Source organism: Ambystoma mexicanum, chromosome 2p (assembly GCF_040938575.1).
Source record: "Ambystoma mexicanum isolate Mex_15411 chromosome 2p, UKY_AmexF1_1, whole genome shotgun sequence".
NCBI lineage: Eukaryota > Metazoa > Chordata > Amphibia > Caudata > Ambystomatidae > Ambystoma > Ambystoma mexicanum.
Window position 1 is genome coordinate 1,248,646,225 of NC_090923.1, and position 26,809 is coordinate 1,248,673,033.

General features: G+C 46.5%; 1 long non-coding RNA gene across 1 annotated transcript; it reads left to right on the forward strand.

Moving 5' to 3' along the window:
* Positions 1–826: 826 nt before the first annotated feature.
* On the forward strand, positions 827–8,344 carry LOC138566033 (uncharacterized). Its single transcript, XR_011301797.1, has 4 exons — positions 827–908; positions 1,974–2,040; positions 2,453–2,572; positions 7,929–8,344. It is a non-coding gene; the product is annotated as an uncharacterized lncRNA (long non-coding RNA).
* The last annotated feature ends 18,465 nt before the right edge of the window (positions 8,345–26,809 follow it).

The window sequence follows — 26,809 nt, forward strand, 5'->3', positions numbered from 1 at the left end:
CGCCAATGGGAATGGAGCTACATTGTTAGACAGGTGAGATGCGCCTTCATGGTAGTCTTTAGAAAGAAGGGAGATGTACTGTACATATGATGAAGCACACTTCGGGAGTTAATTCATGGAAGCTACATATACATGTTTAATTCCCCCTGTAGAGTTCTGTTGCAGTCCGAATGTATGAACATTCAAGTAACCACCCAGTGTGGGTATTGCATAAAGATTGTACACAAATGTTTTTTGCAGATTGTTAGCATGCAGGTAATTAGATTACCTGAGAATTTTAGGCTGCAGGATCAAACCATGATGCCCAGTAACTAACATGAGTGAAAGGTATTTAGGGTAACGTTGGAAGGTTACCCAGGGTGATGGTGAATGGAACCCAGAAATCGAGAGGCAAGATTTGAGTATTGCGCTAAGATATTCTATTTGTGATTAAGAATAACCAAATAGATTGTTATTTACAGACTTGAGAACAATCCGTACAAAATCGCAGTGTTAATTATGTAGCATGTTGTAAATGGATTCACGGCGAGCTGATCGTTGTTTTGGTAACGTAATGCATTACATGGAGACCAAGTCCCGCCCTCCCGTTGCCAATGGAGGGTGGGGCGTGAGGCGTGAGTACGTCAGCACTTTGCTGATAGAGTGCGACGCCATGTTAGGTCTCCATAGCAACAAATAAAAGCTTCCGAAAGCCGTGCGTCCATGCAGGTTTCCTCGGCGAGTGTTACTACGGATGTATGCCGCCTTAGGTAAGCGCGATGGCGATTGCTGTTTACTGCGATCATATGTAGTGAATATTCTGACAGAAAGATATATTGCAGGTGACCACGCTTGTCACAAGACGCTTGTCACAAGACGATCTTAGGAAGGATTGCATAGAATGTAAGTTGAAAGACTCCTTAATGAAGGTATGATCAGAGCGGTTTTTCATGTATTAAATATCCAGAGAAATGAATACGATGCTTGCATATCTAAATGGAACAAGGATAATGAGACTTATGGTGATTTTATATTCTATTTTGTGCTTCCTCCATTTTCGACACTGGATACGTTTGACACACAATGGTATGTACTGAACATTGGATTTATGGATTTATTATGAATATATTACTTTGTGGATTTAATGTAAATATGAAGCATGTGTAGTCCAGAAGAAGGTGTTAATCACCGAAATCCATTGGCTAATTGTGATATAAAGACCAAGGAGTCTTTCTTCTGCTTGAAGTAATAGCCATTTCTTTGTGAATAACATACTTCCTGACATTTTATACAAAGGATTCTATCATTAATGGAAGATACAACATACTCTCAGAATAAGTGAAAAATTACCCTATGAAAGCAATAAGAAAAAAGAAAAATAGAGACAGAATGATAATGAATTAAAGGCTCATGTACTGGGCAATTTGGGAGCATCAGACTCTACTCGGTGGTTTCACCTGGTTATCTTTGTTGTAGGAGCTGGCAACTCCTCATTGGAGTGTCTTGGTCTGCAGTAAGGTCCCTGCATGCGGACAACACCAGTCTCAAGCACCCACAGGACGCTCCTCTCCCACAAACATGTTATCCAGGTCTCACTGTTTGTGCTCATGATATAAAATACGTATGTTATACTACGAGCAAAAAAACAATATCCCATCCAATTTGTTACGTTTTTGTGCAATAACGAACCCACATGGGGACCGCTCAGGCTTTCATCTTTCATAGCTCGCTTAAAGGAGTACTGCTGCCAATACACTGTTTGGTTTGTTGTGTGCCCTAAAATGATGGCCAATATTAAGTGTTTATGCATATATGAAATGGCATTGAGATTAGTTTCTTGTATTTTCTATAGGCCACATTTAAAGGGCCTCAGTGCACTTCCTCCTCTTCTGTATGGAAGGTACTGACTGCTCAGCAGAGCAAATGGGAGACCGGAAATGTTGCAAAACCTGTGATAATGTTAATTTCAATGTCTTCCTTTGGGTTTTGCACAGATAACGAAGCAGCTACAGTTCGGCCAGCAGGAAAACACGAGTTCTCGTTCAGCTTCCATCTGCTAGAGTGAGTTCTTCCCTGTAACTGATAAGATGCAGTGCAGGTGTGCAGGCGTGCAGGTCTAAATGAGTGTAATAACACCAATGGCGTTATTGGGGTAATCTGAAATGATTGTGATAGGTTTGTGATAGGTTTCTGGTCAGGTATACCCATCAATGACCAGTAAACCCTTTCTCTGGGCAAGTAGACCATAACTGATATACCCATCTAGGGCCAGTAAAACCTTTCTCTGGTTCAGTAAGACATTGACTGCCAAAAGTGAAACATGCTTTGTCTGTTTCTGAGGATTCTTCTAATCTGCTAGTAATAGACCAAGCATCATCAATTATATGGGCACTCGTTGCAGAGCAAAGAACGAGCTGGTGATTTGTGATGAATGCAAATGCTCATCTTTTCTTTGTTTCCCCCTTACCCCAAGACTCTGGTGACCTCTTTCGAAGGGAAGCATGGTAGTGTGCGCTAAGGGGTGAAGGCCAAGCTCCACCGGACCAGGACACCAGTCATTAACCCCATTGATGTTAACACGCCTGTCCTGCTGGTAAGTTTACTGAAATCCAGTAGCAGCCCTTTCTGCATTCTGCTGGCATTAGCAGTAGCATTCCTTGTCCTAATTGCTAGCCCACAGTTTTTAATAATGTCCTACAAAAAACCGCCCACTTCTAAAAGCCACCCCTGTGAGGGTAACTACAAACCACTAGCATTTTGCTCTTAGAAAACATTCCGCCAATTTCCAGCCTGAGCATGTATGAAGCCAGAGGCGTAGCCAGCATTGACTAACAAGTGGGGACTGAAGCTAATGTAGTTGGGCCCATCACAGTGACATTGACACTTGTAAATGCCCACACAGTGCTTCTCAATGGGAATTTGCAGATTTTGGGTGGGCCTTGTCCGCTCAGCCCCTACCCTGTCCATCCTCCATTAAAACTTTACACCGTCCTCCCTGCACCCTGGTACCTATACATGCAAAATGCAAATTACCTCAGTAAACGGCAAAACTATTGGCATTGCCAATGCTTGTTTCTTTCTCTGACTGCAAGCGAACAGTATGGTGCTGCAAGCAGCTTTCTCTAATGGAGAAGGCAGATGAAACTGATGTCTGGCCGGTTTGCTCGCCCAAAGCCTGCAATCCCAAAAGACAGCCTTGAGAAGTATACTGAACACTGAAATAACATCAGAAATCGTTAACTGTCAGGGGTAGGGAAAACTGCTTCTCAAACAGTTGATAGTTACCGAGCTGCAATTGCTAGTTTGTTTGTTGTCATTCGTCAATCTCAGTAATTGTATTGCCCTCTTTCTATTTCTCTGCTCAATTGCTCGTGTGCGCTAGTGTGTTTGTTGCCATTAATCAATCTCGATAATTGTATTGCTCTCTATTTCTCTGACCTCCGGCCTCTCTCGAGTTGCCGCCAGACACTTCTCCCCCATCTCTTTCCAGCTGGTCAGGTGTTGCTGTAGATTTGCATTTGCCTGCCGCCCGCCCCTCTGTTGCCTTGGTCAGGCTGACTCACCTGCAGACATCCTATTGCTGACTCATTAGCTGCGTTTCCGGAAGCGGCTCCCGCGCTGCTGGGAGACGGGTCGGCAGAAGCCGCAATTAGACGCACGCTTCGGGTGATGGCGTGGAAGGCAGGCATGCAAAGGTCTGCTGTTCCATGAATAACATTATCGTGCATTTACGTTGCTATCTTAATAGGGTTCTTAGACGCAGTGGGAGCATTTCAGGAACAAACATGGACAAATCCGAAAGGTCTGGATTTGTTGGTATTTGTTAGTGGAACAGGTGAGTGGATGCATAGGGATGAATGGATGGAGGAATATGGTTTTAGAGATCCATGAACGAGTGGGTGAGCATGTTTATGTATGTGCTGGGTGATTGGATGGCTGGGTTTAACTTGTCTATGTATGGATGAATGAGTTAAAGACTCTGGTAGCATAGGTGGATGGATGAGTGAGTGAATATGGCAGTATTGGTGGGTGGATGAGTGCGTGAAGATGTGTGTTGGGCACAGGTAAATCCAATGATCTTGAAACGTGCAAACCAGGGCAATGAAACATACATTTGAGGGATGGGGAAGGGTGTTTGAGGGATGGGGAAGGATGTTTCTGATGCAATTCACCAGTCTAAGGTTGCCCTCTGCTGACCAAATGGCAAAGAGCACCTTTGTGTGACCTTCCACTTCAACAACAGCCACCATTTTAACAAACAGAATGAGCACGGTTTCCACAGTCACCTTCAACTTCTTCACACAGGGCACGGCGGTTCCAGTGTCAATGACTAGTTAATTACCAGTTCAAATTTGCAGTCTTTAAAGAGTGAAAAGCTGTAGGATGAATGCATCCTCATGAGCTAAAACCGAAAGTAGGTGCTGTAATTATGCTGCTGCGCAATCTTATGCCATCACGGGGACTCTGCAATGGAACAAGGTTGACAATAACGCGATTACTAAAGACACATCATAGAGGCCCGTGCAATCGGTGGAACTTAGATACTGTTCTTATACCGCACATACCTCTCATTCCATCTGATACAAATATGCCTTTCAAATTCAAAAGAAGACAGTTAACTATACGTTTAGCCTTTTTAATGATCATTAATAAGTCAAGGGGATCCACGGCCCCTTCCTGGAAGTGATCAGTGCATAACTCTCAACCATTCGTATCACAAAGGCGGGTGAAAACACCCGATTTTGTTTTTGGCGGGTGAGAGGCCCATTGAAATGAATGGGCGTGCTGGAGGCTTGGCGGGTGAGTCAGCTGTTTACAAGGCGGGTGACACCCGCCAAAAGCGTGTGAGTTGAGAGCTATGTCAGTGGCAATTCCGATATTTAAAAAGGGGGCAGAAGTGACCTTATGAATTACAGACCTATATTGACCTTTAAGATCTGCTAGAAGGGTGCCAGAAACAGTAGCCTAAAGGTTTGGCGGGCGGGAGGGGCTGAAGCTTGGTCAGGTCAATGGTGTTGCACAACTGTTGCAAACCTATTTTATCTTCAGTGAAAGTGAACTTCTATGCATGAACAACACAGAGCATGAAAATGCAGTGTAGGTCCTTGCCCTCAAGCCTCCTTTGGCAAAGGGTATAAAAACGTTCAAAAGGAGGTTGTATACTTGAGAGGTTACCCAGCTAGTTGGTCCTTGAGCATGGATACCTTTGTCAGGAGGAGCTGTGTGCCTGGTGTGACATTCACATGTATGTTGGCATGTATCATTTGGACTCATACGTTCTTAGAGGCAACCTGTTTGCGTTATGGGGCAGTGTTTTGTATCCTAAGGACCATGAGAGTTTTTGTGTACAGTTGGCATGTGTTGTGACATGCAAACCTTTGAATGCATTCATCATTATGGGGCGCACATCTGAGGTTTTCCTGTGAGAAGGTGTTTGTATTGTGATCTCAGGGTCTATGTGTGTACCTGCATGATTAATGCTTCTGCAACATTGATGCATGAGCACATGGATAACTGCTTGCGGTTTGTTTGTATCTGTGTGAGTAATGGTGGTCTCTTGTGGGTCTGTGCAGAGTTTGTGTTGTGACATTGTACAGACTCGAACATCTCATGGTTACAATTATTGTAAATGGCGCATTTTTGGCAGAGTTGTGTAATTGAAAATAATAATAGGAGATTTGGAGTGTTGCAAAACTGATGGGCATATGGTTTAAATTTACAGAGTTTTGTCTAGTTTGTGATGTTGTTCACACATGAATGCATGTCGGCAGGGTAGCACATTTCAGAAGGCAGGCAAACATTCCAGAATGGTAGTGTTGAGTTCTTGTGCATACACAATGGGCTACTGAAAATGTTCATAAAAAATCAAAACAATACAAGCACGGCTCTGCAATTGCTCTCACCTGGTGCCCATCAAAGAGCCTACTCTGTGACAAGAGCTTTCTCCAGGAGGACTGCCTGCAGAGCATCTGTGGTTCAGGGCTGGACTACCTCTATGCTTGAAAGGTTCTGCAAATGGGTTACAGGAAACCACATTTCCCAGCACCTAGGTGGCTCTCGCCACTGCCACTGCCTTCTGTGCCAGCTCCGTCTATGATGCTTGGCATGGCCATATAAACATTTCCACATGATGGCACTGCTCAAAGATATGACAACAGCTACTGTAAAGTACATGTTCATGATGCCTGCGTCTAAACTATAGGGCTCATCATGAGTTTGGCGGAATACAGTGAAAGTGGAGGTAACAGAAATATCGCCACTTCTACCACAACGCCGAATAAGGAGTTAATGTCCAGTGGAATTACCGCCAACATATGGCAGAATTCGCCCTGGCGCTAATACCACCAGAGAAATTACGACCGAGATTCAAAACAGTATTTCTGCTGTATTACAAACTGAAATACTGCCGACATACCACCGAAAATCGAAAATGGGCAGTATTTCAGCCAAAAACACACTGCAGTTACTTCCACCTTGAAGGTGAAAGTAAATGCATACAGGTGATGGAAATCAAGCTACAGGTTCACCAAATCCACGCAGGAAGGGTACATAAGGCCCACACCTTTCCCAAATACACTTCCCAACACCATGCTGCCACTAGCTGTTGTGAATTTTGACATGCAGTTGGTCCTGCTCCACATTGAGCTGCACAGGCTAGGAGAGAAGCACATGATACAGGGTGCAGAGAGGAGGAGAAGGAGGAGGAGAAGCCATGTAAGGTGAGCTCCCATGCCCAGGTCAGGCCCTCACCCTGGACCTTGACTGAAAACTAGCAAATCATCCTGTATCGGCTGAACAGGGAGACCATTTCTGAGAGGTTCACCCTGATCCAGGATGACATTGAGAGCATTAACTAACTAGGTGCTGGAAACCCATCTGAGCCTCGTTTCTGGGCACATCTCCTTGCCCACCACCATGGCACAGGAGAATGCCTTGAAGTCATGTTTCTATTCAGTAGCCCACATGCCCAATGTGATTTCTGCTCAGGACTGCACCATGTGGCATTGGTGGCACTGCAGGAATCTGAAGAGGTATACTGTAACCTGGAAGCAGTAGCACTCCCTCAATATCCAGGTCACTGCTGTGATCCTGACCTCCTCATTACACATTGCTGTGTCTGCTACCCTGGTTGCACCAATGATGCCACGGTCCTGTGGACATACCACAGAAAATCGAAAATTGCCAGGAAACATGGAGAGGAACAGAGGGCAATGGACATGGATATTGGGTGACTACAAGTGCCAGACACACAAACTGATATCACAGCACCGGTGAAATCTCATGTGAAGGAGGTGACATTACCACAACTGAACATTGCATGCCCTTTTAAGGCCCTGTACATGCAGTACCTTCCCACTCACACCGCACATGGCAGCCTACAGCCCACAGGACTTTAACATGCTTCACAATGCAGTAGTAGGTCGTCAATGCAAATTGCCCCAACAGGCTAGCAACACAGACACACAGGACTACAGAAACCACAATGCAACATTACACACCCCTATACATGGAACAAAACAGATCACATTTCAGCAAAAGAAAGCAACACTGGTATGGGTCATGCCATGTATGCGGATAACCGGATAAGCGTGTATGTGAAGCCATTATGGACTAGACGCAGACAACACACACCTGCAGACGTACAATAAATCACCCATCGCGGCACATGTATAAGAGCAATGCACATACCCAACACAGGCACCATGGCTTTCTGCCATGCCAATCATAGTCCCTGAAAGCCGCAAATGCAGGCCGTGAGCAGTGTGCATGGTGTTACACGACAACGCAAGTGTCCCCCAATAGTGAATGACTCCACATGCAAGTACTGTAGTGGTACATTGACAATACTTGTAAAATGCATGCAGAGAGTATCCATCAACATGCTGTTGTCAAAAGGCAACTCATCCACAATGCTCTGTGACTGACACCTATGATCTTTGCCTTTGCAGGTGACTCGGGATACCACCAGCTACCATGGTGGATGACACCTGTGCGGAATCCACAGGCTCCGTAAGAGGTGGCCTACAATGATGCACCCGTCTGGACCAGGCTCTGCATTGAGCAGACCTTTGGTCGTTTCTGGGGTCTTCATGCACTGGCCAGAGAAGATTGTACACATGGTTCTTGCCTGTGCCATGCTGCACAACATTTGCCTCAAGCAGAATGTCCCTCTGCCCCCGATGAGGACTTGCCACCCTCCCCCCGAAGAGGAGGACTCACTACCTACAGGTGTGCGCTGCCACGCTGTGAGCAGAAGAGGGTTGGGATGGATGTCTGGTCCAGCAAGAACTGATGGACATTTCTTTTGAGCACATTGATATCCACATGCTACGCACCTGTGTACTTTGTCACAATATGAATTAAACACATACACAAAATAAGGAATGTCCTAGCATTGCTTCAAGTGAACTAGTATTTAATTTTGATTTGTGAAAAGGCCCTCCTCAAACACCTCCACCTCCCAAAAATACCATCTCCAAAACTCCATACCCACCCACCTCCCCGCCCCCTTACACCTCCTCAAAATGCCCATGCCCCACCTCCTTTGTGCCGCTGTACAGAGTGCTATCTACAGTCACTTGCGTGGCCTCTTGCCCTTGCATGCCTGCTCCAGCACCAGTGGAGCCAGATGGCACAAGGAGTGGCACCTTGGGGTGCTGGGCAGGGATTCCTCTATGGGGTGATGGAGGTGGACTGGTCTGACTCAGGCCCCCGGATGTGCTGGAGTTTTAGGAGCATGCTGGCCTGCATTGCCTCAGCAAAAGCAGAAATGTCCTCTGTCATCTCCCTCACCACCTGTCCACGACAGTCTGGGTGGCAGATGTAACAGCAGATTGGTCCTGGTCCATGTCCCTCACAATCCTCCATGAGGCACCCTGGACAGATTCTCTGATAGCCTGCATGTGTTGCACTTTTGTGTCCACCTGTGTTTCCATGAGCCCCTGTCACTGTTCAGTAGTGTCCAGCCTCCTCCATATTGATTCCTGTGTATGCTGCACTTTGGGTTTTGGGCTATGGGGACCCTGGGGGTGAAGCAGGCTGAGACGTAGGCCGTGCCACCTATGCTTCCATTCCTATCACCCTCTAACTCCAGTAGACATTGACCATGTGGTTAGTCCTCCTGCTCAGGAGACGAGTGGGTGTCATGGGCCAGATGAGTCGGTGCTAGTCCAGCTACTTGTACGCGCATGCCAGCATCTGGCTCCCATGTCACAGCCACAGTAGCCAGCTGTTGGGTGGTGGTTGCAGCAGCCGGGAGTGCAACACCTGCAGTTGTGTTGGTATCAATGATATCAAGTTGCAGCTGTTGGGGGGTGCAGCACCTGCAGTTGTGTGGCATCGCTGCCATTGGAGGAAATGCTGGCATTGGCATGTGGGGCACTGAACCTGTTAGATGGATAATAACATGCTGTTAGTCATCATGCATACTTGTACATGGATTTGCTAGTTACTCATGCTACATGGTAAAGAGACATCATACACATGTGGTCTGATGGGTATGGTCAATTGCACGCCAATGAATATGGCCAATGCAAGGTGTGGGTAGTGTCTGCTGAGGGTGCACACCCCATTGCCATGTGCTCTTTGCCTGTTGGGCTGGCAATGTGGCCTGTAGATCTAGTTGTGCTGAGGGTCTACTTTGGCACTTGGCCATACTCAGCAGACATGGGTGGTGATAATAGCTGCATGTGGTCACATACACATTCATACTGAACCGCAGGCCCTTTAAGTGAGGTAGCCCTCTGTGGGATCGATGGGGATGCAGATTTTTCTCTTACACCAATAATAACACAGACTCAGGAAGTAGGCAAAACATAACTCTTTTTAATTGCAATTGCCTAAAACAGGGAGTACAACGGGTGTCAACTGACGACCCACAGCATAAGTCTCAACACATTTCATAAAAAAGCATTCTTTTATAGCAAAACCTCATCATACGTGACGTCCTACTACGTGGCAAACTAAGAAAACCTAAGGGTCGGGATTGGCTTAAGGTGATCATCTAAGTATACTTTCTATATGAGGGCAGATTGCGATTGGATCTCTAAGGTCAGGTGGACAGCTATGCCCACCCCTAGTACAAGTCATCTTCGCTGTCATGAAATACACAACGTTTCATTGCCTTTCAAACTATAGGGCTCTTTACCACGTGGCCCTGTACAATTGGTTGGCACGCTTGTAGCCTTCTGGAATATTCCACTCGCTAGCAGCACACAAGCTGGTACCCCAGGTGCTAGAGGGTTGGACTTGACCATGCCTTCCACCCAATTAGGCAAACATCCATCATCACTCCTGCTGTCTGCCATTCAATTAGTCTTTGAACTCGGCCTTGCAAAGTATCACTGCACCTGAGAATAGAAGGGAGTGTGAGCATGGTCTTATCTTCAAGTCTCAATGTTGCTTGCCCAAAGTCTATTTTCATCTTGACCATGTGACAGGAGACCATGTTTTGAGCTCCTTTTATGAATATTTAACACTATTACCTTAATAAAACCTGGCACTTCTACTGTTTTTCTATTACACCTCAACAGGAGCTCATCTCGCTTCCCATGTTCATTGTATCTTCTCGAATAGATAACCAGTTTCTTGGCTGCCCCAAACCTTGACACCGGGCCAGACAACCTTTCTCGAATCTTCCCTTGTCATTAGCTGTTTTCTTCTACTGCACCACACTTTCAGCCCTTCCGTTCATGAGGTATTAGTTTGATAAAATGCCTCGAGGAACATCCAGATTCTCTACATATATATATATATATATATATATATATATATATATATATATATATATATATATATATATATATATATATATATATATATTGGCGGCAATGCCTGCAGTCTATTCATTATAGCCAGCCTTATGATTACTTAGTCTACTTGCGTTTCAGCATCTGTACAATTATAAAACGGCTTGCATTTTATTTAGTGCGCTCCGCACGTGCAATATTCATTCCGCACATGAAATGTTGCTCAATTCTTTACTTCCATGGTGCGTCATTTCTGCTTCATGGGACATCACCAGTCCTCTCTTTCACTCATTTTCACACTTCTTATGGAACCTCCTTTAAAAGACTGTGAATTTGCTGCTGGTACATCATATAGGGCTTTCTTAATGGATACCTTGTTTCGAGGACTCTTCGCAGTATAGGGACCAGTATTGGTGCTGTGCATGTTGCATTTTACGGTTTCCAACATATAGGCAATATGGGGGCGGGACCTCTGGTAGAGGCCCTTGGCTCCTCCTCTACAGTACTACTGTGCATGAGTACAGGCACAGTTGCTCACCTACCCTTGTGTACACACTGGGTGGTGGAACCATTCCCTGTCAATTAGGGCCATCTATGCTGAGGGACACATGCTTTGGATGGTCATTTGGCCAGAGCATTATTGGGGGAAGGGGGGGGGATTTTCAAACTCACCAGCTTCGCCTTGACTGCTTGCTCTGACCTCACTCCCAAGTCTCTTTATCCCCTCCATGTGGAGGATGGAGTTGGCCTTCTCCTCCCACGGGGTCAGGACAAGAGGATCCATGGCACTGCCTCCTCTGGCCAATGTCTCCCACCGCTGTTTGGACAGGAGACTGCAGACTATGGCCTTTAGGTAGTATTGCCTCCTGTAGTCCTTCCTGTCCCGTGGGACTCTGCCTACAGCTGTGACCTTGTCACGGATGCCTGACCAGATTGCTTCCTTCTTCTGCCCTAATGTTTTATGATGCAGAGAGCCATATAACTACTCAGCATAGGCCACCACCTCATCAGTGAGGGCCTGCAGCTCGGCCTCAATGAACTTCTGCTTCTTTATCCGCAGCTCAAGCCCCTTCCCTTACCCTTTTGTTGGAACATGATTTCTTTCCCTTGCGGGTCTGGATGGCTACAGCGCTACAGTAAATGGGAATTCAAGGTGGATTGAGTTTTTTTTGGCGATGTCGCTATTTCTGCTGGCGGAATTAGCACTGATTGTATGGCAGTATCAGTAATTTTGCCGAATACAGGCGGGATTACTGTTGGGTACTCAGTTTCAGCAGTAATTCTGCCGGATGGAATTACTGTTACCGCCAATGGTGTGTGCACACTCCCGCCAAGTAGTAATACAGTGGAAATTCCACCACACACCACAGCGTTAACGGTAATTCTGACGAGGCAGAATTGCAGACGTATTACTGTCGTACTTATAATGAGCCACTATAGGCCAGCATGGCCCTGTAAAACACTTGCCTATGCTGGCTGTTGTCTCAAAATGCACATGTACAAACTATGCGCAGGCTCCTGTCGTGCCCTAGCAATGCTTTGGCATATGCTCATAATTCCTACCCACACACCTCGCAGGCTTAGGGTGCATGGTTGCCTCTCTCTCTCTCTGCTCTTTAACTCTTCTTGCCATCACAATATTTATTATTCTCTCCCACTTCACTTTATTTCCTTTCTCCACCTCTTCCTTAACGTTTCTTCCAACTCCAGCCCAATGCCTCCTCTCAGCTTCTCCAGTCTCTTGTCTCCAATTGCCTCTGAACATCTGTCATCTCCAAACAACCTTAATATCTCTTTGATTCCCCAGATGATATATGGCTGTGATCAATCGCACTTGCTGAGTGTTTTATAATTTTCTGCATCTGGCTTTCATAATTGCATCTTGTATGTTACCGGTGGAAGTCATGAAAGATATTAACTTGTATGATTGAAGAGGGCAATTTTGAGGAGCTTTGCCGATATTTGTTGAACATAACTTTATTTGGCTGAAAGCCATACAAGCATAAAGACGATCATACATGGCATCATGAGCAAATTTATTCTGTCACATTTGTTAAAAATAAGTCAAATTAAAATTGGTAAAAGCCATGGACACGGGGAATATAAAATGTATCAATTATAGGGACAGACATGTTCACCAACCAGTTCCATTGCATTCTGTACAAATTCAATATATAAAAAACCGATAAGATTACAATTAATAAGAACCATGGTTAAGGGGTACTATACAATTCATCAGTTACAGGAGCAAAGATGTTCACTGGCCAATCCCATTGCATAGCCAACGTTCAGTAATTAGCCCTCTGCAACCAGGCTCTGTGTACACCCTTATGCGTAATACTCGGAGCAGATAGCACGTTCTCAGCTGTAAGAATCCTGGACAAAATAGTAAAAAATGCATAATGGACTCCTCAGAATTGCTGCAAACCTTACAGTCCAACTCGGGAGTCGGGGACCACCTTGCCATGTACTTCGCTGGTTTAAGAGTATTGGTTCATAGTTGGATATATAAGCACAGGCCATAAACAGGAGTTACCAAATCAAGATAGGGTTCAAAACCGTAGACCTGTTTCAATAATATGTATTGCGCCCCAATGCTTAAAGCCTCCCAGAGATTATGATCTGGTTGGTTATGGCATCATTGCACTTACTCCATAACCCAGCCTTACCCCTCAGGGTTAAACTCTCTGGGCTCGTCCAGAGAAGCCCCATACCCAACTTCTCTAAGCCACACTTAATAAATTGCAGCCAGAGCATAGGGCTTGTGGCTGGTGTGCCTCTTAAATTTAGCATTGCTTTGCAGTATTTAGCAAGTTCTGGGGTACTCCAGAGCCTTGCCCAGTACATCAGTGGCATCATGGCCATAACTTCCCCAATGGGCTTTAGGGCACCCTCCGACCTTAGACTTGCCATAGGTGCTGCCTTGGGCTGCATAAGAAGGCTCCTTAGGAAGCCATTGCCCACCGATTCCCCTCCAAAGAGGAACAGTGACCCCAGGTTTCTGCTCCATGCAAAGCTGCCGTCCTCCCCTGTTCCTGATACAGTTTAATAGCAGGGATAACTGCACCCCTTCCCATTTTATTATAAAGGCAGCATCTACCCCAGCTATATGTTTCCAGGGTAGCAGCAGCTTTAACAAGATGGGTTGACCATGTGAGATCCTTCGGCAAATCTAACTCCCAAATAGTCATAATGCTGCACCTGCTCTAGCACATAGTCACCTACATTTATGGTTAGTTTGAGTTTCTTCTGGTTCCTTCTACCGAAGACCATCACCTTGTCTTCTCAAGGTTAAGTGACATAGACAGTTCTTGGCACTTCTCTGTAAACATTTCTAAATTATGTTTTAGCCCTGTTGGGGTTGTCGATAAGAGAACAGTATCGTCTGCATAGAGGAGTGCGGGGAATCTGTCCCCTCCCGGCTTTGGAGGGTCATGACAAGCCACCAGCAGTGCCTCTATGATAAAATTAATGTATAGACAAACAGGATGGGGGCCAGTACACACCCCTGCCATACCCCCTTCTCTACAGCAAAGTAATCCATAATTTCACCATTCATTCCCCACCTCACAGCAGCCCTATTATGACAAGATAGGGCTTGGATGTTTTTAGAACAGCTGCAGGGATTCCTTTTTCTCGCAATATATTCCATAGCTTAATATGACATACACTATTAAATGCTGTATGTAGATACACAAAAACAGCGTAAATCCTTAGTTTTTTCACCAACACATACTTAGAAATAATGGCATTCAAGCGTACACACTGGTCCATGGTGCTAATATGTCGGAGAAACCCTGGTTGGAGATCATTCATAATTCCATTCTGGATGGACCATATTTGGAGCCGTGTAGTCAGTACTTTCACATACACTTTACCTGGGGCATCAACAGGCTCGGACTGGGACAAGAAATAGGCCGGACACCCCCAAAAAAGTGGCCCACCCATCCCCTCAAAAAGTAGGCCCCCCTCGACTCACGACCCTTGATCTCTGATGACATCACCAGAAGTGTTGTCATTTGACCCCACCCCAAAGTGACATGCCGGGAAGTGATGAAACATGACCTTTCACCCCTTGACAAAACAGGAAGTGGCATCGAATAGCATTGTTCCTAAGTACACTACGGAAAAATATGATTATGATTTCACTAATGTGATATACATTTCATACAAGAATGGATCACCATATGTATCATTAATATCTGTGTGTATAGATCCATATTGTCAAATTACTGTGAATGCAAGCAGACATGCAAGGCCAAATGATAATGTTATTGTATAGCACTTACGCTTAAGCTCTTTTTTATAGAACAAATATGCATACAATATCACCCATCCTGTGTTGTACTCATTTATCGACCAAAGAAGGATGAAAGGCTGAGGTGGCCTTGCTGGGATTCGAACCTGCAGATCACACACACATAGCAGCAGTGAGTGCTCAACCCACTGAGCTATCATATCGGCTATAGTTAAATGAGCAATTATTCTGTAGTGGATACCATTAAACTGGTAACTGAGATTTAACAGCAGACCAGTTAAGTTCATCTGCAGGTCTGGTGCAAAGTTGGCCTCATGTCAAGCCTGCATGCATCTACTTTCATGCTTCAGAGGTTGGCAAAATAGGGAAAGCAGCACACTCACAGGACATCCCATACTCTGAGCACCCGTTACCTCTTACATGCAAACAAATATCCTGAACAGCATGCCAGGGAGATGGGAAAGATAGACACATTAGAACAAAGCATTCATTGTGGCACAATGAAGTCAATGGCCACTTGATGTGCTATGGGCAAATATTTCGACAATGTACAGAAGCTTTTAGGCACAAGGATTTTGTCAAGTGACCGAGGACACTGAGATGGAATGTCTTGTGATGATTGTAACAGAGACATTGGCAGAAAAAAAAACATGCTATTACTGCAATATGCGAAAGGCAAAATGCATACTCCGAAATTGATGCTTATTCTACTCTAAAATTGGTCATTTATCATGAATATCACTAATACATATTTATCACTAATACTACAGCACAGCAACTCCAGGGGGCACCGTGCCCCCTTGAGTGGCGGTGTCCCCAGACCCTTAACTTTGCATGCTGCAGCAGCATGTAAATGATGCATGCATCATAATTTATGATGCACACCTCATGCATGCAAATAAATCATCAAAGCAAGGTAACATGTGTTACCTTGCTTTGATGAATTATGCCGTTGCAGGTGTTCTTTTTATTTATGTTTTTCAAAAATATATATATATATATATATATATTTTCAAAATATTTTTTTTGTGTCCAAACTGGCCCAGGCGTGTGCAGAAATCAGCCCCCACTCCTCAGGGATGATTTCGGCCAGCCACAGGCCGACAGGCTGAGGGGCCATTCTGACCCTGGACATCAAGTAGAGATATCAGTCTATAATTGCATGGCAGCTTGTGGTCCCCTTTTCTATAGATAGGCACTATTATTGCACTGCGCCAAGATTGCAGAACATTCCCTGTTATGGCAATACAGTCAAGCATCAGCTTAAACATGTGCCCCCACACATAGGTCTCATCCCTGAAATCTATCGGCAACACATATGGGGCCGGGGCTTTACCACCACATAAGCTCTCCAATGCCTCCTTCACTTCCGTAATCGAGAAGGTGGTCGAGGCTGCTCCCTCTCCCTCTGTAGTGCCATGCAACAATAGGTTAGATGTATTTACATGCCCGACTTCGTACACTGAGCTAAACTACTCAAACCAGGCGAATTGAGTGGTTGAACATGGCAATGGGTCACCTGCTCTATTGTCTTCCCCCGCTACAGATATCCAGAAGTTGATCTGGTCTCCACTTCTTCAGCAGGTTAAGAGATCATCCCATTTAGTCTTATTGAATTCAGCCTTTTTCTTTTCCAGTACTGCCTCATAGACAGCCCTCAGGTACCTTAAATGTGATCTGTCAATCTTTGCTCCCTTCTTTGATATTTTAAAAGTTCATTCTTAGCTATTGTATAGTCTTTATCGAACCACCCCCAGTTGACCAGCCCCTGCTGTTTCACATTCCCAGTTCGTTTTAATGAAAAAGGGATACAGGGTCTTTGTCATTTCCTGTACAGCTGTTCTACTTCACTGGGTGCTTCATACCTCGAGCATATTCCCTCAATATGCTCAATTATACACTAATAGATTCTAGGTTTAGCTAGGTGGCAATCAAGAGAAGCCCACTTTATTGAAAGCCAAGCCTGAAATCATGATAGGACTCCCAACCCTCAAACCCTGCTGATTATTACTCCCCAGTTTATCCAGAGAAATAGTATAGCATAGCGAGTAGAGATCGCTCTCACTGCATACTTTTGACCCTGGGCCAGTCTAGCATACTAATTGCGATGTAGTCAATATGAGCTACCCTGGGGACTTACAAAGGTGATGTTCCCTGGTTTATCGGGTAACATTCCCCCATTGCATGCTCTTAAGCCAAGCTTAAACATTATCCTAGCTACTTCAACAGCAGCCGGGTGGGATCTAGCTGGACTAGTGGTTTCCAATAATGGGATCCCATACGATTCATCTTGGTTGTCCCAAAGGCCATGGAGAGCCTCCACAGGCTCATATTGGACATTAAAATCCCCCATTACTAGCACTATGGTGGGGTTATTGGGTGATATCTCCAACCCCTTAACCAGTTTGCTCATAGCCTTCAGGCCTGCAAGATGATGATCTTTACCGCCAACTCTATTATAGATGTTAAATACCATCAAGCATTCCACATTATTGCTGGACAGTTTCAAACACATAAGGTCCCCTCTGTTAAGGTGTACGTCCCTGGGACGTTGCGTACCTGAGCTTCCACGTTGAGGTGATGGCAATCTGTCGGTCGATTGGTAGCACAAAGAGAGGTAATGCAAGGAGTCAGCCCCACTTCCGCCCTAATGGCACAGGGTTGAAGAGGAGCCAACTCCTGATGCCACAAATGGGTGCTTCCCTGGATTCTAAAGTGGCGCCAGAACAGTGCAAGCACTGGCAGGGAAGGCCGTTCCAAATGTTGAGCTTGAGCTGGTAGATGTCTTGATCCAGATGCTGTGGCAAGTCGAAGAAGAATGCTGGTGTCCACGAAGAGCAAGTACCCAGACCTGAGGCAGTATGCAGACAGGATCAGGCAGAGGATGTTCAAATGGGAATGGACACTACCCAAAGCAGAATAATAAACCAAGGCAACCTGAGGGCAACAGAGAAGAGGGAACCCAGGACAAGAAATAGAGGGCCAAGGAAACTGGTCAAGGACTGGCAGGGGAAGGAAGGGGAGAAGGCCCAGGAATAGGGACCCCACAACCCGAGGATAGGAGCAGACCAGAAAGAACAGGAATCCAACCCCCAACCCAAAGGCAGGGGGAAGATCAGGGAATCCAGGAACCCAACCTCTCCTTTGCAGGGGATGGATCAGAAAGGCCAGGAGCAGATCGTAGCCAAAAGGAACAGGAATCACGGGAGCGATGTGGAGGGTCAGGAACCAAGCCGCATTGAGACGCAACTAGTTCCTGACCCAACAGCGTAATAAGGAAGTCTGTGGGAGCAAGGCCAGGAACGCAATGCCTCATAGCGTGGGCATCTGGTGTGAAAACGAGGCTTGCAACTCAAGCCTAACACTGCTGCCCAATGCGCATGCGCGGAGCCCGGAACGCTGCAAAATGCGTATGCGCGCAGCGTCGTTCCTGGCACCTGAGGACCCCACCAGCGGTAACGGGGGAAGAGCCTCCAGGATCGGACCCAGCATGAGGATTCCCCCGGTCGCCGCAAACAGGGAGGTGTTCTAACACTCGGTCCCAGTGGGAGTCATCTCAGAGTGCACATCGAAGTCAGGCCCAACTAGAATGGCCAATCCGCCTTTGAGCCTAACTCTCGGGCCTTTAGATGCGTTAAAGCTGTGGGAGCTAAACCCCTGCATCTGAAGTGGTTCAGTTGCCCATGTCTCTTGGAGACATTCTAACTGATGACAATGGAGAAAATGCACCCAGTCACAGGGCATCATTACATGTGCTACCGGCGCGTTACTGCCGGACTCGTAAAATGTTACCGGCATCTGACTTTCCGGTGCCACCGGTAGATTACAAGTCTGGCAACCTGGAAAGTCAGGCGCCGATAAAATGTAAGTCCCCATTCCCATAGAGTCCAATAGGACTCTATCGGAGTGGGGACTCAGAAGGGTCTGCCTACCATGGCCGCTGCGCCCAGCAGGGTCAGACCTGATGCGCGCAGCTGCCACGACAGGCAAACACGTAGTTTGCCGGTCCAGAAACAAGGATGCTAGTGAGTTTACCGGTACCCTTGTTTCCGGGCCGGCAAACCTGTAATGAGGCCCAGAGTCTTGCGAGAGCCGATTTAGCTCTGACCACATTCCAGGAAAGTATTTTTAAATTGGTATGCCTTCCTCTACCCTCCACCTGAATGGCATCACCGTCCGAGGGAGCTAAGGGATCCCCCAAGCAGCCAACGTGTCATTCAACCCCGTCCACCCCCACTCCCGTTCAAGCTGGCAGGTCATCAGGGTGCCACAACCCTGTTATATGTGCTCCCTATGCAAGGAGCTCTGTGTGGGGCCACAAGGCGATTTGAAACATTACTATTAGCGGGTGGGTACGTTCTCATCTTTATTGACAGCAAACCCTTCACCATGTCAGAGTCCGTCAGTGTGATTTAGATAAAGTGTCTATCACTATCTGGCATTCTACCCCGTACAGCATACAGAAAATCTTCACGAATCACAGATTTACAACCCCTCACAAAACACAACCAGTGAATACAGTTGTTAACCAATGCTGATTGCACTTTGTAATTACTCTTCCCAGGTTTAGGCACATTATATAGGTATACTTCACATCCTGTCCTCCTACTCCAATGCCTCCCTACTGCCGCAGGCATCCTTACCCTAGCTTGTTACGTGCCCTGCACAGTTACAGAGCCCATTGGGTTAGTTGTGCTGTACACTTTATTTTTACTATGATAAACAAAATTGGCCCCCCTCACCGGCCTTAGATCTGTAGCTATATTCCCGGGTATCTGCGGGTCAGGTAGAGAGTTTGCCCCTGGTTTACAGCATGCAAGGTCATTCTGGTGCAATTCACTACCAGGGTCCAGTCTGAATCCCTGGATGCCCCCCCCCCCACCCTCCATCTGCTTGGTCAGTTTAACAACCGTGTTTTTTAGCTAAATTACCTATAACATTATGTTTGAGAGGACAGCCAGAATCTCACCCTGGCAATTACAATCGCTGCCAGCAGGCAGTACGACTGTCTCACCAGCCTCCCCTTCACCTTCCTTACAGAATTGGCCCTTTTTTCCTTTATACAGGGTTTTCTTAAATTAATGTTAGGGGCTCTCTTTCTCCTATGCTTTTTCACAACTTGTGTCCATGGGGTAGGGTTACCTCAAGATCCACCTCCCTGCTCAGTCCATCCCCACCATCCCTTGCTCCCATGTTGTCATCCTGCTGCGCAGTGCTTCCCAAAACCCTTTGCTAACATCCGATTCCAAGATTGAAAAAGTCAAATCTTGCTGTTTTTGCTTTGTGCTAAAAAGTCCAATCTTGCTGTTTTTGCTTTGTGCTAAAAAGTCAGATCTTGCTGCCCATTGCGAAATTCTCTGTATTTTGCTTGTATACTGTTTCTTCTCTGTAACTTGCCAGCCCAGTGACCTCACCACTCTTTTTTGTCCCACACCTACCTGCCTTAGCCCCCCCAGTTTCTCCATCCTCTCCTCAATTCCACCCCCATGGCGCTTTCTGTTTCTCCTATCTTTTCCAACTGCTTCTCCATTGACTATCCTTCCCTTCTCACTAAGTCTGGCAGGAAGAAGTTCAAAAAGGATATCTGGCCTCTAATCCTGGTCTCCCTATCGCCGACACCTACTCCAATGCTTCCGCCAGACAGACCCTTACCGACATCCTCTTTGTCGTTCCTTCGCCAGATCTATGGACTCCTCATATGGTCTCTGTGCTCTGCCTATCTCCTCCTCTCCCATTAATGGTGGCACTCGCTGGGAAGTTCTCATGGCTTCCTTCGAATCCTCTAAAGTCATCATTAATGTCTATCTAAATGGCACTGTCATGGTCCAAGGCCCTCAGGCCAATCTCCTCCTCTGTGATAGGCGCTTCCCTCGCCTCATCAATTTCCTCTCATCTCCTGCTGTCCCCTCCTCTCCCCCCTTGGCTACCTTGCCCTCTCTCTCCTCCTCCTCCTCTGCCCCTCCTCGGGCTCTTTCTCATCCGCAGGGCGTACCTCTGATCTGTACCCCTCCCCGGAAGGTCTTTAAGGCTGGCAACCTTCTTCATATTGCCACTCTCAACTCTCGCTCTGCCGTCAAACACTCCTCTGACATCTCCCACCTCCTTGAAGAACTAGACCTTGATGTCCTTGGTCTTACTGAGACATGGTTCACAGCAAGCTCTGTTACGAACTTTGACACTCTCCTCCCTGATGGCTACAAGATCCTCTCAGCACCCAGATCCTCCCGGTCTGGTGGGGGGAGGTAGCCCTGATCTTTCCTGAGTGGATTCCTGCCTCTATCATTCCCACTCAGACCTACTTCTCTTTTGAATGCCTTGTCTGTAGGCTTTCTCTCTCGCCTACCCATTCTCTTATTGTGGTTACCATCTACCGGCCTCCTGGTCAAATCACCTCATTTCTCTCTGAGTGGGCAGACCTCTCCTCCTCCCTCCTGGCCTCTACCACTCAACTCCTCCTCGGTGACCTAAATATACATTTAGACTCTCCTTGCTCCTCCTCTGTACTCTTCCGTGACCTCTGCAACTCCCTCTCCCTGTCCGTCCTCCCCTCTGGCTCGACTCACTCTGCAGGGCACACACTCGATGTCTTGATCTCCTCTGACCTCCCCCTCTCCATCCCTCTGATCACTCCTCTCTCCTGGAGCGATCACTCCCTCCTCTCATCTCATCTCTCCCTCTCTTCTCCCCAAGCCAAGCCTACCCCAACACTGCCACCTACTTTCTCGGACATCCGGCCCATGAAGCGTGTGTCAGTTGAGGCTTTTGCCGCCACTTTCTCTCCCCCCCCTCCACCTTTGGCTGTCTCTCATCCTGATACAGCCCTGTCTCTGCTCTACTCTTCAATTTCTGATACGCTTGATGCTCTTGCCCCTGTCATGAGGATCCGTTTGAAGTCCAAAGCCAAGTGCAATTCCTGGTATGACTCTGACCTAGCTACACTTAAACGTAGGTGTAGGGCAGCTGAGAGGAAATGGAGGACTTCCTGTTCATCCTCTGACAAATTGGCCTGTCGCCTGCTACAAAGGCAATACCGATTCTCTGTCCTCACCAAGAAGAGAGTCCATATTCAAGCTCGTGTCTCTACGGCATCTAACAACTCGGCCGAACTCTTTAAAATCTGCCAGGAGCTGGCCAACCCTGATGCAGTCTCTACCCCTCCTGTTGCCTCCCAGGCTCTTTGCAATGCCCTTGCCTCTCACTTCATTAAGAAAACCCAGGACATCCTGTCCACCCTCTCCACCCACACTCCTCCTCTTCCCTCTCCATCTGTTCTTGCTGACCCTCCTTTAGCCACCCTCCCACCATCCTTCTCGTCCTTTCCTCTTTTCACCCCTGACGAGGTTGCTAGACAAGTCCGATATATGAAAACCTCTTCAAAACAGGTTCATCCCTGTTCCTCTAAAACCATCAAGGACCACATTGACACCCTCGCTCTGGCCCTTGCTGATTTTTGCAACCACTCCTTTGCCTCTGGATCCTTCCACTCCCCTCTGAAGCACTCCTTTGTGCATCCTCTTCTCAAGAAACCCACAGCTGATCCTTCTTATCCAGCTAACTATCGCCCAATTCCCATTACTCCCTTTCTTGGCAAACTCCTGGAAACGTTGGCCATCTCGCAGCTTAACTTTCATTCCAATTCTGTTGGCTGTCTCCATGACCACCAGTCTGGCTTCAGAGCTGCCAGAAGCACAGAAACTGCTCTCCTAAACATCCGTGAAGATATGCTCACCAACCTTGACTCTAACATTCCCTCTGTCCTCATCCTCATCGGTCTCACTTCTGCCTTCGACACGGTCAACCATACCATCCTGCTCAACCGTCTCCGTGAAAACCTGGGTATCACTGATCAGGCTCTGGCCTGGCTGACCTGTTTCCTCTATGATCTCTCCCAGATCCAACTTGGGTCCTTCCTATCATCTATCTTCCTCTCTACCTGTGGTGTTCCCCATGTGTCTAACCTCTTGCCCTGGCTTTTCAACCAATACCTGGCAACTCTGGCCCACTGCATTGCCATTGTCTGCTCAAATTTCCAGTGCTACGCTGATGACACTCAACTCATTTTCAGGCTGCCCTCTGCCACCTCCTCTCCCTTTCTCTTCTCTGATTGCCTAACTGCCATTCAAGATTGGTGTGCCACCAATGATCTTTGTCTGAATGCCAGCAAGACAGAGATCCTCCTCATCGGCACACCTTCACCATCTTTTCCCCTCACTCTCTGGCTGGCCTCCCTTGGCCCTCCTCCTACCCCCACCTGCGAGGCTAAGAACCTTGGGGTCATCTTTGACTCCACCCTTTTCTTCTCCGCCCACATCTTTGAGGTCTCTAAAAAGTCAAATTTCCGACTGCACCTCCTCAGAGGTACTCTGCCTTTCCTCTCCTTCCCCCAGAAGCTCATGGTATCTCAAGCTCCGGTTCTCTCTAGCTTGGACTATTGTAACAGCCTCTATCTAAATCTACCTGCCTCTACCCTCCGCCCTGTGCAGCTATCCAGAACAGGACTGCGAGACCTGTCCTTGGCCTCAAGCCCTGGGATTGTATCCCTCCAGCTCTGAAATCTCTCCACTGGCTCCCAGTGGATGCAAAGATTAAACTCAAAACCCTCTGCATTGTCCACAAGGCTTTTTGGGGCCTGGGTCCAAAATACCTTCAGCTATCCCTCCGCAAATACCTCCCCTCTCGAGCTCTTTGCTCCTCTACCTCCAGCTCACTCAGGGTCAGTCGTTTTTCTATGAAACGAGATGGGGATAGATCTCTGTCTTCGGCTGGGGCCTCCCTCTGGAAGAGCCTCCCTGCCACTCTAAAACTTGAGGAGAACCATCTCCGGTTCCGGAAGCACCTCAAGACCTTCCTCTTTTCTTCTGCCTTCGCTCCCCCTCTCCTCTGCTGATCTGTTCTCTCTTGGCACCGTGCACCTGGCCACCCTCTGTCTTTTGGGCCCAGGTACCTGCTCATCCTGCCACCCTCCCGCACTGCCTGCGGGCCACCCCTTGCACTGGGGTCTGTATCTGTACCCATACAGCCCCCCCTTTTTCTTCCTGCACTTATCAGACCTACCCTGTCTGCTGCCTTAAACCTAGCACTTGCAAATTGCTGGCTGCATTACCACTGTTTGTTGCCTTTATTATTTATTTATTGTTATTTATCTGTTTCTCCTCTGCTTCGCACTTTCCACCTCTCCCCCTTCCATGCGCTTTTCCCCTCCCCCCTCTCCCATGCACTTGCGTGTTCTCAATGTCACTGGGCCTAGTAAGATCGCTGTTTTGTTCTCCCGTTCCCCTCCCTTGCCTTGTCGCACTCTGAAACACTTGTGTACGAGCGCGATAGAAATAAAATATCAATCAATCAAAAAGAAAAAAATCCAATCAATTTATGATGGGTATTGTGGGGACCATCTGCACATCAGTGGGGCAGGAGGCTGTGCCAATTTTAACTGAGGGCCCTGCTCACTCCTATCATCACTGTGTTCCTCAGCTCCCCTGTGTGTGTGCAGCACAACTCATTTATAGGCAGTTCCATCATGCGGGGGGTTACCTCCGGCCCTCCTGCTTCCTCCGCCCTGACCATCACAGGATCCACCAGTCCCCCAACAAGTGCCATGGTTAGCAAATCCAATTCCCTTGGTGTCAATTCATTACCAATTGTCTGCTGGGAAACCAGAGGGCTGTGATATTCAATAGGACCAGTCGCCTAGGTTCTACCTGTGATTGGAGTGGGGTGGTGTATCACTTTAAACCCCTCCAATGGGTGCATACTTTTCTCTATCCTCCTTTGACTTGGGCCACAGGGTAATGCCCCTGTCGATCCAGCACCACCAGTATCAGAGATGTGAGGGCCAGCCTGTATTGTTATCAATTGGCTCTTATTGGGACTGACACTGCAATTTGTTAATGCAGGTTTTTTTCACGCAGGGGCCGGCAACCTCAGAGATAACACTATTACATGGCTATTTGCAATCACAGTTGCAATATCAAGATCAGGGACCGCCAACTCCCACAAAATCTTTTTAATTTCAGGGACGAGGATATTCACCTCATCTACAGCTTGAAACAACTTAAACAGCTTTGCCGATATATGTGCGATATATGTGCACCAAGCATACAAGAGGCTTCTCTACCATCTTGTTTTTTTCCATGACATGTGCATGGGCTGAAAGAACTCTTGATGTGCATCTGCAGTGAACACCTGCAGATCTCACCTTGCTGACGTTTCCTTTTCCCTGCAGCTCTGTACCACCAAAGACATAGTAAGATAGTGGCAGACAGGATCTGTACCTACATAACTTGTGCTGTGAACTAGTGGGCACATTGTGTGATTTTGAAGAACTCACATATTTCCCCTTTCCTTCAGGCCCCCTAAGCTGGTTTTCAGAGGTGCTCAGGGAGGTTGTCTTGGGGCCAGAGGGATCCAGAATATCCGAGGGCCACTCCTATATTCCCTCAGATTCTGTGGAACAACCTTCCTTGTTACCTTCTTTCTCTCTGATTCCTCTGCTTCTGTCTGTTCATATAACATTATTTGCTGACTTTTCGGAAACTAAGTGTTGAAGTCCTTGAGGTCAGTGTCAAGCATGATCTCCTCTGGGAGTCCAGGCATCACTGCTACCTCATCCTGAAATGGTTTGTCAGCCACGGAAGAAAACGTCTGTGTGCTTTAGGATTGAATTCCAGGACTCCATCTACACAAGTCAACTGGGAAAGGTTGTGATTAGTAATTGATTCGGATACAGCAAATCTGAACTAACTGTTGATTTACGGCTCCTGGAGTCAAGCAAGGTTGTCGCGGGCTGACCTACCTTTTTAGGTGGATAGCAAATCTGCCCTTACCTCTCTGGGCTAACACATCTGCCTCTTCTGTGTCTTCTTCCAGATCACCCAGTTCACCCACCAGTCATAGAACCTCAAGTTGTGGACCATTGGGGCGTAATGACTAATGGCCATCTGCTCAGTGGTTGTGATGTGTCCCAGCTTTCCAAAAGGGCAACATTTAATTTCTATTCTCTCAGCTTGGAGGGGGTTATAGTATTTTATTTATACTTTCAAGTTATTGATTTATCTTTTGGGTTGTTGCAGATTTTGGGGCAGTTAGATACCTGTTGACATATTCTAACTGTTTATTTCTTGTTATATTTTAGTGGTATTGATTTATCTGTTTGGTTGTTGCAGAATCTTGGGGCAGTCACATACCGTATTCTAACTGTTTATAGTATTCTAATTGAAGTTTTGTTAATATTTATGCACAGGTTAGTTATTACAGTTTGGTTTTAAAAATATGAAATAAGCGTTCATAAGATTTGCCGGTAATCTCTGCTTTAGAGTAATGGTACTATCATTACATTCAAACCATTCACAATTCTTTTTTATATATGTAGTGTAGTGACCTGCATTGCTTGTGGCTCTTGCGTGGTAGATTATACCTATTGTTGTGAAGGTTTTCTTACCAAGTGATACTTGACCATGTGTGAATCCAGTCAGCTTGCAGTTGTTTTTGGTACCATCTGCATTGTAACGTAAAAGCATTACTATTACATATTTACTATGTGTCTGTATTTGTAAGGTGGAGCGATGATCTTAATTGCAGATAGCACATAATCTGCCATGATTTGCATTTTGTACAAGTTGCTGAAGTGGAATGGATTCACAGTTAGGTATGGATACATACACAAAGCGTTCATTAGAGATTTGTTCCTGTGCCACATGGTTGCAGAGAGTGCATGTATGTTTCCACATGTATGAAATCTAAAATATTTCATTCATAGGTATGTTTTTGTTTTCCAGTACTTGTATTAAGTACATTAGAAATTCCTGTGGATCTTCTTGTGAGTTTA